Source organism: Simochromis diagramma, unplaced genomic scaffold (assembly GCF_900408965.1).
Source record: "Simochromis diagramma unplaced genomic scaffold, fSimDia1.1 OVJJ01000802.1, whole genome shotgun sequence".
Classification (NCBI taxonomy): domain Eukaryota; kingdom Metazoa; phylum Chordata; class Actinopteri; order Cichliformes; family Cichlidae; genus Simochromis; species Simochromis diagramma.
Genome location: NW_024387492.1, coordinates 17,510,838 through 17,524,634, shown reverse-complemented (window position 1 = coordinate 17,524,634; position 13,797 = coordinate 17,510,838). Strand labels below are relative to the sequence as shown.

General features: G+C 38.9%; 1 pseudogene; it reads right to left on the bottom strand.

Annotated features, from left to right (window-relative positions):
* Window positions 1-13,797, bottom strand: part of LOC120724704 — a 91,068-nt pseudogene that overhangs the window by 10,814 nt on the left and 66,457 nt on the right.

The window sequence follows — 13,797 nt, the reverse complement described above, 5'->3', positions numbered from 1 at the left end:
CTAAGACAATCTGGGGCCGTATAGGGTTTGTGTGATTAAAATTAATAAATAAAATGAACTCTAAATTTTACAGGAAAGAGCAGAAAAAGTAGGAGTGATATGCAGTCGTTGGCTGGTCCAATTGAAGGCAGGTTATACAGATCTAGTAAAACTGATTTATTTTACTGCTTATGCTTAACAAGCGAAAGCTTAATAATAGTCCTTCATTCTTTTTTATTAGATGAATTTGAGAGACAACTACGAACCAAATGCCGGTTTAAGGAGATAAAGCATTTTTAAAGGATTGTGTCAATCTTTGTTAATCCTTTATTAATATTTTGTGTCATGTTATTACTCAACTTTGAATCTTCTGGATCCAAGGTTAACCAAAGCTAAGACAAAAGAAATACTAGAAAGAAAATAAAGTATCCCTTCTTTGGTTTAAATATGAATGACGGTTAAACAACTGGAGATGCTTTTACCTTCTATATTCCTGGTCTTCTTTTTGATCTCAAATATAAGTCTCTCTGGAAAACAAAACACAAGTTAGTTCAAATACATATAAACGATAACAACAATACAAGTTTAATAGAAGGTATGATATTATCAGCCTAGTGTGGGTTTAAAAGAAAGCGGAATATTAAACAACAATCTGTGTTTTCGTTTTACATGCTAAATGGACAAAATAAAAAGAAAGGTTTTTTTTATTTATTTCAATTTCTATTTTTTTTTTGCATTTTTACCTCTGGTCCCTTCGTCGATCACCTCTCTGATCTTTGCTTTTTCTTGCGTGTTTTTGCGTGGTTTCTTTGCAGGTGGAGGTGTGTACGCAGCCTCAGGCTCCCCCCACATCTCTGGGTACACTTCCTTATATGGATTTTGTTCCTCTGTAGAGATAGGGGCATGAAGTTAACACATGGACACATTAAATGAACTAAAGCTAGGCAATGTTTGTACTGAGAGAGATCCATACAGCTTTATGGAGCGTACTTTTGATAACTGATAAATGTTTTTGCTTTCAGCCCCACTTTTCCTGTCAGTAATGACAATTTCTATGGTTTAGATAGAAATTGTTGCAGTAAATATTCTTTTTAGGATACGGGTCTTTTCTACATACAAATAATTTGTAACTTTTCCCAAAGGAAAAATCACAAAGGTTGTAAAACAAAAACAGAAGTTTAACAGTTTCACCTGATTCTTTAAGTAAGACTTCATTTACTAAAGCAAAAACACATTTGGTTACCCAAATGGCCTCCCCACAAAGAAAAAAAAACAGCAGAAAAAGATATAAACATCTGTGGAATCAGATAAGACAGACACCCTGCCAAACCAATATGCCTTACGTGGATAGGAAACCCCATAAGAGCTGGAAAAAACCCTCCTTAACAGAATAATTAATACATTAATAATGAGCTCATTTGTCTTGTTTTTCTGCCAGTGGTGCAGCGACTGAAATGTAACAAGTGGAAGAGAGCTGGAGAGATCCATATAACATATAAAAGATGACTTTCACTTTGGTTGTTAAACAGACAGAAGGGACTGAATGAAATATGTCATAATTAGAGTAAACTGATGATAATGATATCTTTATCATACACATAAACTAAAGAGACAGAATCAGCCAGGCAGGTAAATTAAAACTGCAAAGATTCCAATTTCAGACACTTTTATTACAGTGAACCTCAAGTTATCAGCAGCTGCATATTAGCAGAGTAGCATGTAAATAAACCACATTTTTGGTTAGATAGTTTCTCTATCACACAGATGGAAAAAAATGGTTGCCTGTAGTATCCTACGAAAGAAAAAAAAAAACGACTGTGCGGCATTATGCTGAGCAATCTCAAGGTTAATCACTGCACTAGGTCTTTACTGCTATTGAACTCCAGTGTGTTGTATTACTGATCAATGCAGCGGTGCGTATCACACAACTGTGGTGCAAGATGAACGCTAATTTAAATGTTTATATAGAATTAAAGTGGACTTTCTTTAGAACTTTTAACCTTATTTTGATTCAGTTATCCAGTGTGTGACCCTCTGGAAAACTGCTGATTTTTATTTTACACTGTGGCTGAACACAAACTCAGCTTTGGACTATAGTCAGAGGCATACATGGATCCAGACACTTTTTTCACTAATTGTTTTCTTATCCAAGGCTAAATCCGTGTGTGGAAGCTCCAGCAGTGTACAGTTGTTTATCACAGCCAACATCTTCTACAGCTGTCTTTGATATCCTTGTAGCTAAATGCTTTAAATGTGCAGTGCTGTGAATGTCATGGTCAAGACTGCAAAATAAAAAATGTTATACCAAAGATGTGAAACATGAGTAAAAATGGCCCTGAAATCTGTCATTTCTCCACTTTTTTCAATAAAATATCTTGCTATTTCCTTTATTTTGATGCCAGCTTTACAGCCTTACAAAATGGGCACAGAGCTAAAATAATACTATTAATATTACAATACTATTATTATTATTTTGCTCACAATAACTCTACATCGCAAGGTTTTGTGCTTTTCTCCACCCTCACGATTAAACTGTAATGTTCACTGAATGACAGCAGACCCCGAATGTGACCGTTTTCAGAGTACACTCATTTACATTTATTAAAGAAAGAAGATCAAATTAAGCTCAAACTGAGTTAACTGAATTAAAATGAGCTTAATGTCTCTGGTATAGATACTGGGATCTATAAACATGACCTGGTTCAACTGGCCACCCATACTGTAACACTGCCTCTACCATGTTTGACAGGTGATATGTTATGCTTCGGCTCATGAGCCGTTTCTGTCCTTCTCCATACTTTTCTCTTCCCAGTCATTCTGGTGCAATTTAACCTTGGTTTCATTTGTCGAGATACTTGTATTTTAATGTTTCTACAAAGTCTAATCTATTCTTCTTGTTCCTGGGTGTAACCAGTGGCCTGTGCTTTTTTGTAAATCCCATGTATCTCCATTCATCAAGGTGTCTCTTTACTGTAGACTGACAATGATACGCCTACCTCTCTCAGAGTGTTCTTATTCAGTTAGATGTTTAGTTGTCTTCTGGGGATTTTCAGGCAAGAGTAATTTCTAAATTGCATTTACATGTGCTGTGTACTGTGCATTTACAGTACACAGCACATAGTGTGGCTCCTACAGTTGGAAACAGGTAATTTGCTGTGCCCAGTTAACAATGATGGAGGTGGTGTTTGTGTGAGAGAAGATGACATACCCTCTGGAGGGTCCAATGATTGTGGACCAGCGGGCAGGAAGCCGGTCATGGCCCACTCTATCATCTCTCTGGTCTGAAGATCCACCCCCTCCGCATCATCACTGCCATCACAGGAAGGAACTGGCCTCCCCGCCCGGACGCTGGCCACCTAAACATAACATACACAAGCAGTCGAACTTATGTATATACCAAAGTTTCCGTATCATTAATTGGAAATAGAAGTGATGGCAGTGATGGAAAACAGTTTTTCATGTGGCTCCTGTGGCGAGTTAAAACACTAATGTGGTTGTAGCATACGAGACGCAGTGGGTGCCACTGAAGCTTCTCTCTCTCTCACTTTTTCACCAAAAACAAACCCCACACAAAATTATAGATTGGACTGCTGTTACCCACATGTTACCACTTTTAAATTGTGGGCAGATCAAGATGAGAACACCACCTCCACAAATGCAAAATAGCCAACCAGGCTGAGCGCACAAGAGAGGACCAGCACATTCATATTTTTTGGCTTTTTTGGTGTTTGATTTCATCTTGAGAGATTTATAGTTTCCAAGCCTATTAACATCAACATCAACCATCTACACACTCAGAGCAGAGGTTAAATAGTGGGTTTGTTACCCGCAGAGCCTCGAAGATGGCTTTCCGGTACATGGACTGTTTGTTGTAGGTTGGCTGGTGGAAGGCAGATGAGAAAGCGCTCAGGGGCATCAACTTCTCCACACAGACCTACACAGTGAAGGAGGAGAGCCACAAATCATCATCAGAAAAGAAGATACCTTGAAATCTCTATTCTTTTAGAGAAGATTTTAGACTTTTAGACATAAAAACTTGGTCTTAGCTTACTAAATTCTCAATGTTCAAAATTCACAAAAAAATAAATTATTATACTTTCCCAAATGTCAAATTTTATCAAATAATTGTGAAAAAATTCATAAAGATTTCAGCCAAGGAACTGTAGCTTCAACGCAGTCTACCACAGACGATAGCTGAGTATCATATTTCAAAAGTTTTAATTGACTGACAATATCTCCATATGTTATCATCTGTAATTTTATTTGTTTACATTTGCTGCACATCTCTTTCTCCCCCCTTCAGAGGCCGATAAGGTGAACCAGGACTTGAGGCTCATTGCAGTAACTTCAGGTTTAACCCTGGATTCTTCAGGAATTACTTTATTTCTGCTGTTTGCCTGGGCTTGTCTGGGCTTCTCTGCTTGGGCGGCTGCTTGGGCCCAGACCTCCCTCTCCCCAGCCACCTACTTCAGCTTGTCTGGGGGAACACCAAGGCATTCCCAGGCCAGCCGAGAGATATAATCTCTCCAGTGTGTCCTGGGTCTGCCCCAGCCAGGAGGCGCCCAGGAGGCATCCTTGTCAGATGCCCGAACCACCTCAGCTGGCTCCTTTCGATGTGAAGGAGCAGCGGCTCTACTCTGAGCCCTTCCCGAATGGCCAAACTTCTCACCCTATCTCTAAGGTAGAGGCCAGCCACCCTTTGGAGGAAGCCCATTTCTACTGCTTGTATCTGCGATCTCGTTCTTTGGGTCACTACCCACAGCTCGTGGCCATAGGTGAGGGTAGGGACGTAGATCAACCGGTAAATTGAGAGCTTCGCTTTTACACTCAGCTCTCTCTTCACCACGGCGGAACACCAATCCGTCTGTCGATCTCCCGCTCCCAACTTCTCCCGTCACTTGCGAGCAAGACCCCGAGATACTTAAACTCCTCCACTTGGGGCAGGAACTCGTCCCTGAACCACAGTGGGCACTCTACCCTTTTCCAGCTGAGGACCATGGCCTCAGATTTGGAGGTGCTAATTCTCATTCCCACTCCTTCACACTCAGCTGCGAACCGTTCCAAGGCGAGCTGGAGGCAATAACCCGATGAAGCCAACAGAACCACATCATCTGTGAAAAGCAGAGACGAGATCCTGAGACCTCCGAAGTGAAAGCCTTCCGCCACTTGGCTGCGCCTAGAAATCCTGTCCATAAAATTATGAACAGAACCTGTGACAAAGGGCAGCCCTGGAACGAGTCCGACTTATTGCCGGCTATGCAGACCAAGCTCTTGCAACGGTCGTATAAGGACTGAATGGCCCGTAGCAATGGGCCAGACACCCCATACTTCTGGAGCACCTCCCACAGGACACCCCAAGGGACATGGTCGAATGCCTTCTCCAAGCCCAGAAAACACATGTAGACTGGTTGGGCAAACTCCCATGCACCTTCAAGTATCCTTGAGAGGATGAAGAGCTGATCCAGTTAATATATAGATATTTTCCTTAAAACTGTTACTCTTACATAATATTTGTAGGTAGACACACTTACTGGTTTCAATTATTATTATTTTTATTTGTAATTTAATTGCTCTCCGCTGGTTAGGACTACTTGTGTTGCAGCTGAAAGACTAACACTGTCCCACACAACAAAACCATGGCCTGCTTATATTTAACCAACAGTTTAATTTAATTGTAATTATAGTACATTTTCTCTTGAGTGCATTTTATTTTTAGCCACCACTACATCAGCATCAGCACTACATCATCAGATCTGTCTAGCCGTAGCACTAATGATACTCACCACAGAGAATTTGCCATCACCAAACCACATTACCCAGCGAGTGCCGTCTGCAGCTCGACTCCGGCCGCTCATCCACCAGGAAACAATCCGGCCGGGCCACCAGGAGAAACCTCGCAGCTTTCCAAACACCAGAGTCCCGATGCCAAAGCCCCGACCATCCTGTTGGCACACACAGAGAAAACAACTGATTTCTAACTGATTAAATAGCTGCTAAACTGAATATTAGAGTCTGAAAAATAGATATAATGGAGGAAATCGTGTTTCCTTTCTATGAGGCATCTATAAGGGGCTCTTTTAGAGAGCATTTTGCTTTAGGGACTAAAAATGTAAACTTTCCTCCAGTTTTAAAAGAATGATGAGTTTCTTAGCAACAGACTCATCAAATTAAAGGCTTTTTAAAACCCTTTTAATATCAAACAGAATATAATTTTTTTTTGGGGGGGGGGGGGGGGGGGGGTGCAGAAAGAATTACAACATACAAACAATTTTATCAGTGTTTCACAGAACATGAGCTGCAGCCATATATAGATTACTAAACAGGGCTTCCTGACTCCTTGGGCCCCTGGGTAAGAGCTTCTGTATGATGTTGTGTTAATATTAATGGAAAGATATACTGTATTGATCCCACGAGGGAAATTGTTTTCTGTTCTTCTTTCAAAGTCTTAGAGTTCAACTAACTAACTACAAAAAAGGGCAAAAATATCCTACAGAGATGGAAAACAACCTCAAAAAACAACCCCCCCCCCCCACCCATCCACAAAAACATCTAATCACAAGTCCTCTGGAAAATGGGGGGCGGGGGGTGTCTTTTACTTGTCCACGCTCAGAGATGGAGTCTCTCGCAAGTATGCAAGTGACCAACTCATCTTGGCCTCACCAAATGTGAAAACAAAGAGAATACCTGCACTCTGTGAAAAGTGTGCTTCTTAATATTGATCACAGGGCCAGATGAAGATGTGTCATCACTGTAATCCTTTAGTGCTTCAAACATTACCTGCAGCTGTCACTGAGCTTCTATTTGTTCTGAGCTTATGGTAGTTGTCATGTTCTAAACTTTCTTTATATACTACACTTTCAAGTATATTTAAGTTGCTGTGATTTTATCTAAGGAATCAAGAGTCTAGGGGTTAGTGCATTAATCTAACAACTGAGCGGTCCCTGGTTTGCGACTGGGAGGGATCATAACCCTAACCTCATTCAGCAGAGTTACAATCTAGTGTGCAATTAATGCTGGTCGCAGGCCTGAGAAATGGTAGGTTTCTTCTGGTGTAAAAATCTCAGTCAAATGAAATATGTGGATCAATCTCCGGCAGGAAATAAAAGAGCAGCTGAATGTTGTATAGGCAAAGTTTTATGTCGCTGGCACTAAAATTTATTTCATTTCTCAACAAGAATTTCTGTGTTTTTTTAAATATAGAAACACATTCCACTGAAGCAATTTTACAGTAATATTGTAATTAGATGAACAAGAACCTTCAAGCTGTTGAACTCTTATCTCTGAATAAAGTCAGCAAAAACAATCACAAGCTGAGAAAACTCGAAGCACTGAATCATGCTTCTTCTGTAGTCTTTTTTTCAGTGTAGCAATGACTGATAAAATAGCCACAAAATGACTACAACTTGGCCTCTGTGTATAAAGTGTGGCCCGATTTTGCATTCATTGGATCCATATAAGACCAACAAGACTGGCTGATGGATTATAACCTATTAAAAAAATGACTAGCTAGTTCTTGCTAAAACTGTCTACAGAAGTAAATAGAATTTATTCAAGATGTTTAAAAAAATCAGTATTCATTGTTTTAACATAAATGGGATCATTTCATGTACAACAGTATATAAATAACAAGAGACAGTTATCAAGTACATTGAAACTAAACAGGTCAAGGACATCAACATCAACTCAAAGAAAACAATGCTCAACCCGCACTTGTCTCTGTCAGTCAAAACGGATTTGAATTGATTAAAAGGAATTAGCTTATCTAATTTTTCAAGCTTCTGCAGATTGTTCCACTTCTGTAGAGCACAGTACATAAAAGCCAGTTTCCAGATTGCAGTATTAGCAGAATATTATCTTCAAGGACCAAATAGTCCTAGGACATAGCCTAGTGTAAAATTGATCAACAGTTAAACAAAGAAATGTAAGATTCCCAGGAAGCTTGCCAAGAACTACTTAAATAAAACACATTTCTCTTCTCACTGTCACCAAACTTCCTCATATTGATCTTGAAGTTGTGTTTTAAAGCCATGCCCAGTTAGGAACCTAAAATTAAAATATTATACTGCATCAATAGAGTTTAAAAATAGAAGCAGAAGAATGTGTCTAAATTAGTAACAGCTAAAATACTCATTGACTGGGATTCTTTCTATAAAATAAGACTTAGTTCATGACATTGTTTTTTGCACCATAGTCTTACATCAAGCCAGAAATGTGTGTGCTTGATGTAAGACTATATATATATATATATATATATATATATATATATATATATATATATATATATATATATATATATACACACACACACACACACACACACACACACACACACACATTTAAACTAACATGCATGTTATGGCGTGCCTGTCATCAGAGGGCACTGTTGTGTGTAAAATAGCATTGACTGTGTACAGGTGAATTGTACTGTTTCTGACCTTTACTCCTAAGCTAATTGTTAAATGTGAATAAAAGTGGTCCTAGAATAAAACCCTGTGGCACACCTTTGTTAACACCACCAGATATCATCCATAAGCCACACTTTGTTTTCAACAACTGAGAAAATCCGCAAACCAGCTTGACTTTTCATCCAATTGAAAGAACCTGATGATTGAAAACATTTAATATAAAATATATGTGCTTTGATATAATTAACACTGTTTAAATTGTGGCTTTCAGAGAATGGATACTCTGAAGCAGAGCCATTCAAAATAAACACTATTATTTCACATCACCAGTAAACTGATGACAGAAAATGACAGAGAGGGAGGAGGAGAAGCAATAAATGTTCCCAGCCAGACCAGAGATGAGTCACAGTGACACTCCCGGAGCTTTCAACTATATCAACATTACATACTGTACATGGTCGTCCTAAATGAATTTAGCATCCCAAGTTTTCATGAAAATGGAGATGTTCAATACTGTTTTATCATTTTAGGTAATTCCGATCATGTTGGTTTAAAAGGTGAGAGAATAAAATTAAAGTTTGAAATTAAAGTTTTGGTGAGATTTATTCTGTGAGCTCCGGCTCTTAAATTGAAGAACAAACTCAGATGTTTTAAACTGACCACTCAATCACTTACTACCCACTGTAAATTATTCACTACACAGTGAACTAATCAGTGAACAGATGCAGACAGCTGTTGATACATGCATGTGTCACTGCCACAAAATTATACCCCTAATTATCTCTGCCTCTAAAACAAAGGAAGAACATTTGGACCACATTTGTGACTACTGACACTTTAGTGTTACTACGCTCTGTAATTGAAAAAAATCTCACTACAGCATTTAAATATACATTTGTAACACATGCGATTTTCAGACCAACTGTCTGAAGTTTAACTCAATTTTAAAGCCCTCCAAAAAAAGGCGTCAGAAATTCACAGAGTGTGAAGGTGGGGCCAGGCTTGTTGTATGGAGGGAAAAAAGAGGTTTAAATCATAGAAAAAAAGTTGTAGGAATGAGTGTGACTGGGTGAAAGCATCTTTAGTACATGGTTGAATGTAGTAAAGGTTCTTTATGTGCTCAGTAATAAGCATGTTATAGTTTTATGCCCACAAGGCTGCTAGTGTTCACTGTCATCAAACAAGCACAAGGCTTTTTATTACAATGGACCAACTCTGCATGCACCCTTCATCTGGACCTCAAAGAAGCATAAAAGGAGTGACACACTAGTGGTGTCTGGTCTGCAACAGAGTATTATTAGATCCACCTTTTGGGCTTTTCTAAAATACACTGCAGTACATCTGGTGAAGTCTGAAGTAAGAAATACAAGTTGGTTCAGCGAGCGTGAATCTGAGCCTCGAGCCCGGAGGATGTATGGGGTTGGACCGAAAATGACAGCCAGAATCTCTCACCTGGTATTCAATCTCACTGGGCGTGGCCTGTTCTCCCCTGGCGACCGGCTCGGGTGTCACGGCGACCGTCGGAGAGGCAGGGTCTGTGTGTTGTTGTGAAGGGGGAGGGGCAGGGCTGGCGGGCTCCTCCTCTTTCTGAAAGTCAGCTTCTGAGAGGTCATCCATCATGTTTATCTCTGCCTCTCGGTAGGCCCGTCGCTCTGCCTGCGAGAGAGGAAGGATACTTTTATTCCATTAACGTTGTTTGATGCACAGGTGTTGAGTTCACAGGATGACACAGGGGAAAAGTCCTTCCCACAAGAATTAAACACAAATGCCTTTAACGCTTTAATAAAAACACAAAAGAAGCATGTTCCCAAAATATCAATTATGAGATAATAAAAACACAGATTTTTTTGTGGCACAGCCTCTCCTCTGGTAGATGCGAGTACATGCTGGCAGGTTGATAAACATGATTGAAACAAGAGAAGGTGGTCAGATAATACGTTTTTTTATTCCAACTGTTGCAAAAACAAGCAATTTATTTTAGTTTTGAAATGCTAATTTTCTAGATACTCTTCAGAAAAGTTGCCTAGTCACTCATATACATGGTTCCTAAACATCACGAAAAGATGAATATATGAGGGTTTTTTTATAATTGTGTGGAAAGTTTTAAACATGAACAAAGCAGCCTGATATCAGTCAGAGGGAACTGAACTGACTTGTCCCACTCTGACTCACACGGAGGAGAACAGTAGATTAAATCATATCTATACTTGTCTTGAAAATCTGAGGTTAATTAACATTTGGAAGCGATGCAGACTGACTGAAGGCTTTAGTGTGTTATATTCCAGTACACGTCAAACTGTGGAGCCTGCTTTTGACTTTTCTACTAAAAACTAATGCAGAAACTGGTGCGCTAAAAGTCATTAAAGTCTCTGATGCTCAAAATTTCCTGGCTAGGAGATCCGGTCTGGTGTTAAAAGTGTCACCTCATATTCAAACTAAATCTATGCCCAAAATCTTTTAATTTTCTACCTCCCCAAGGCTCTTTTTCAAAGGATGGTTTGGCAAAGCCATGAGGTAATGTCAGCATTATCTTACAAGAAGGAAAATGTATAAAATGTTGTATTTGAAGTAATTGGAAGTTTTAATCAAGTTAAAAACATTACAAATTAACAAGTGGACACATTGACAACAAATTGTTTTTCAGCTCAAGTTAATATTTATTAGGCCCTGGAAAAATAACTGTAAAAATGTTCCAATTTTTGACCTTATCTGAGTGTAAGAACAAATTAAAATTCCTATTACTAATTTCTGCTCCATGTCAAAATTTCCAACACCAGACTCACGATTTATGTCCGACTTTTTATCAGATTTTCCTTTGGGCAAACCTCCTACATGTACGCATATCCTCCTCCACCAGTACTGATATCATTAGATAATAGATTACTCATTCAAATGTTTCATCAAGTAAGACTTCACGTTTACAATAGGTTGTGTGGGTTTGCCATTTTGCTCTTGCTATTTTACTGCGAGTAGAAATATGAGAAGAATGAGAATAAAATGCAAACAAAAGGTCCCTGGCTCAATGGTTTCTTTGGCAAGTGAACAAGCAAAAAATGTACTACTGAATACTGAAGCAGCATTTAAACAAATGTTTTACTATTTCTACTTTCTACCACAAATTAAGAAGTCAGCAGATCTCAGAGCCGGGCCAAATCAGCCAGGGGCTCAGCAAATGTCCCTCCACATACTGGTGTGGTAAATTTAACTTTTTAAGTTGCTTTAACCTGCCTACAATTTTCGCACAGCTGCAAGCCACATTGGAACCCACCTGGGTCTCACAAGAGGGCCATAAATTAGGCAGGTGGAAGCGTCAGTCTTCTTTTTTACTCTATTTGTTCTGAGTGAAAAATGAATATGAATGATGTGAATAATGTCAGGTTATTTGAAATTTTAAACATTGTAAAAGTAGGTAAATAATAAACACACATAAATAGATATAGACCTATGTAGCTTTGAGTTCTGATATAGTGAATAAAGAGATTCCAATCATAACTATAGATAACTTATATGAGCTAAACTCAAAATATTATTTAATTATTGTACACATACAATTCAGAATAAAAAAAATGACTGACTATTATTACCTGTATTTATTTTTTACTATTTTTTTTTAAGTTTGGACAACAACAACAGTGTTGCTCTGATTGTCATCATCCCAGGGTTTTGTAAATTTGGGATTTTCATTGACATTAAGTTTGTATTTTATGGTTCTTGTATTTGTTTGTTGTCCACCTTTCCCTCTGTCTCTGTCTTCATGTTTAGCATGTGTCATTTGGTCATGTCATGTTTTACTGTGAAGGCTAGTCTTCTGCAGTGTCTTACTCTAACTTTTCTTCCTGCTTTTCTCTCGCCCTTGTCAATTACATCCAGCAGTGTCAGGATTCAGTTCCCTATCAGTCCTCAGTGTGTATATATAGTGCTTACTCTGTTCTGTCTTCTGTCATGTTGTCTGCTTAGAGTATATGAAACTATCAGTTTACTTCCTCCTTGTGTCCTGGTGTTTAGACACCCAAACTCAAAAGAAAAAAGTGACTCTAGAAACTTTTGAAAATAGTTAAAAAGATGACAGCTGACTGGCAACTTCATCAGCTATTATGTACAATAAAATCTTCCCTGCATATTACTGTCATTGATCATGTCTGGCATGCCCGCGCCTGTCGAGGACATCGTCTCCTCCTCATGTGTGTTTCCCCATCTATGATAAACTTTGTTTTATTTCTGCTGGTCCGTAGCCAAACACTGTCCTTCAAGGAGGTCTCATAACTGATGCTTTTTGTGGTTCTTTCTAGCTAAAGTGGCGGCTGCTCTAGATCAGGGCCCTGCTGCCTCGAGCTGCAGGAACAATCCTTTAATTGTTCCTCTAAACAGGAAGTGAGTGGGGAAAGAGGGTGCGGTGGGGAGGGAGTTCAGTGGGTTCAACTTAGGAAGGAGAGAGAGAAAGAGAGGAAGAGAAAACAAAGAGCGAGAGAGTAAATAGGATTATATCATAAAACTGGAGAATACAGCACAGACAGAATGCGCAGCTCTTTGAGTGGAAGTCAGGAAGACACAGAGCTCAGATTTTCAACTTAGAGTTGACTTCATTGTACAGCAGTTGTGACCAATTACAACATCATACTATAAAAATACACGATTAAAATTACAAGTCTTGTATTCATACTTTCCCTAAAGTACAAAAGTACACCAACCCCTCCAAATGTGAATGAGTTTCATTATTAGTTTAATAGAGAGTGGGTTAAGGAGTTTGAGCTGTACTTTAATATTTTAGAAGTCAATGATCAGCTTTGTGTATAAAATCCTTGGAAAAAACAAACATTTGAATTCACTCAAATGTGGCCCCGATCAATGCCTGTGGTTGCAAAAAGACTTGAGGTCTATGTCAAATCAGCCCTCAGCTCCCTTTATTTATGACCTCAATAAAACCTTTCCTGATGACTTTATGGTCTCAGTCACTAGTTTCATGTGTTACTGAATAAAACCTGATTTTAATTTTGTAAACAGCACCCATTAGAGTTTAAAAGGAAGATAAATCAGGGTCTGGTTTACCCTTTGATTGACAATTCGCTACTGTATGAGAGTGGAGCGTTGCTCGATTTCTAGTTCAATCCATCCCTTCCTTTTTCAAAGCATTTTGTGGTGGCTGACGTACTCATCTCCGGACTTAACAGGAAAAGCTTGACGTCACAGTGGCTACAATCATCTTTATAATTTCTAAACACTCCACGCTTAGACTGGACTAGCTTTGCATCATCAAGTTCTTTATTCATCGTCTACTGGGCCTTGATGTTGCCTGTCATGTCATCCTCCAATGCAAGATGTTTTTATCTCCACTCCCCTTAGAGATTAAAGGGTTAGATATTAGAAAATGGAGACCCCAGAGGACAAACATGTGAAATAAAAGCAAAGAGATGGA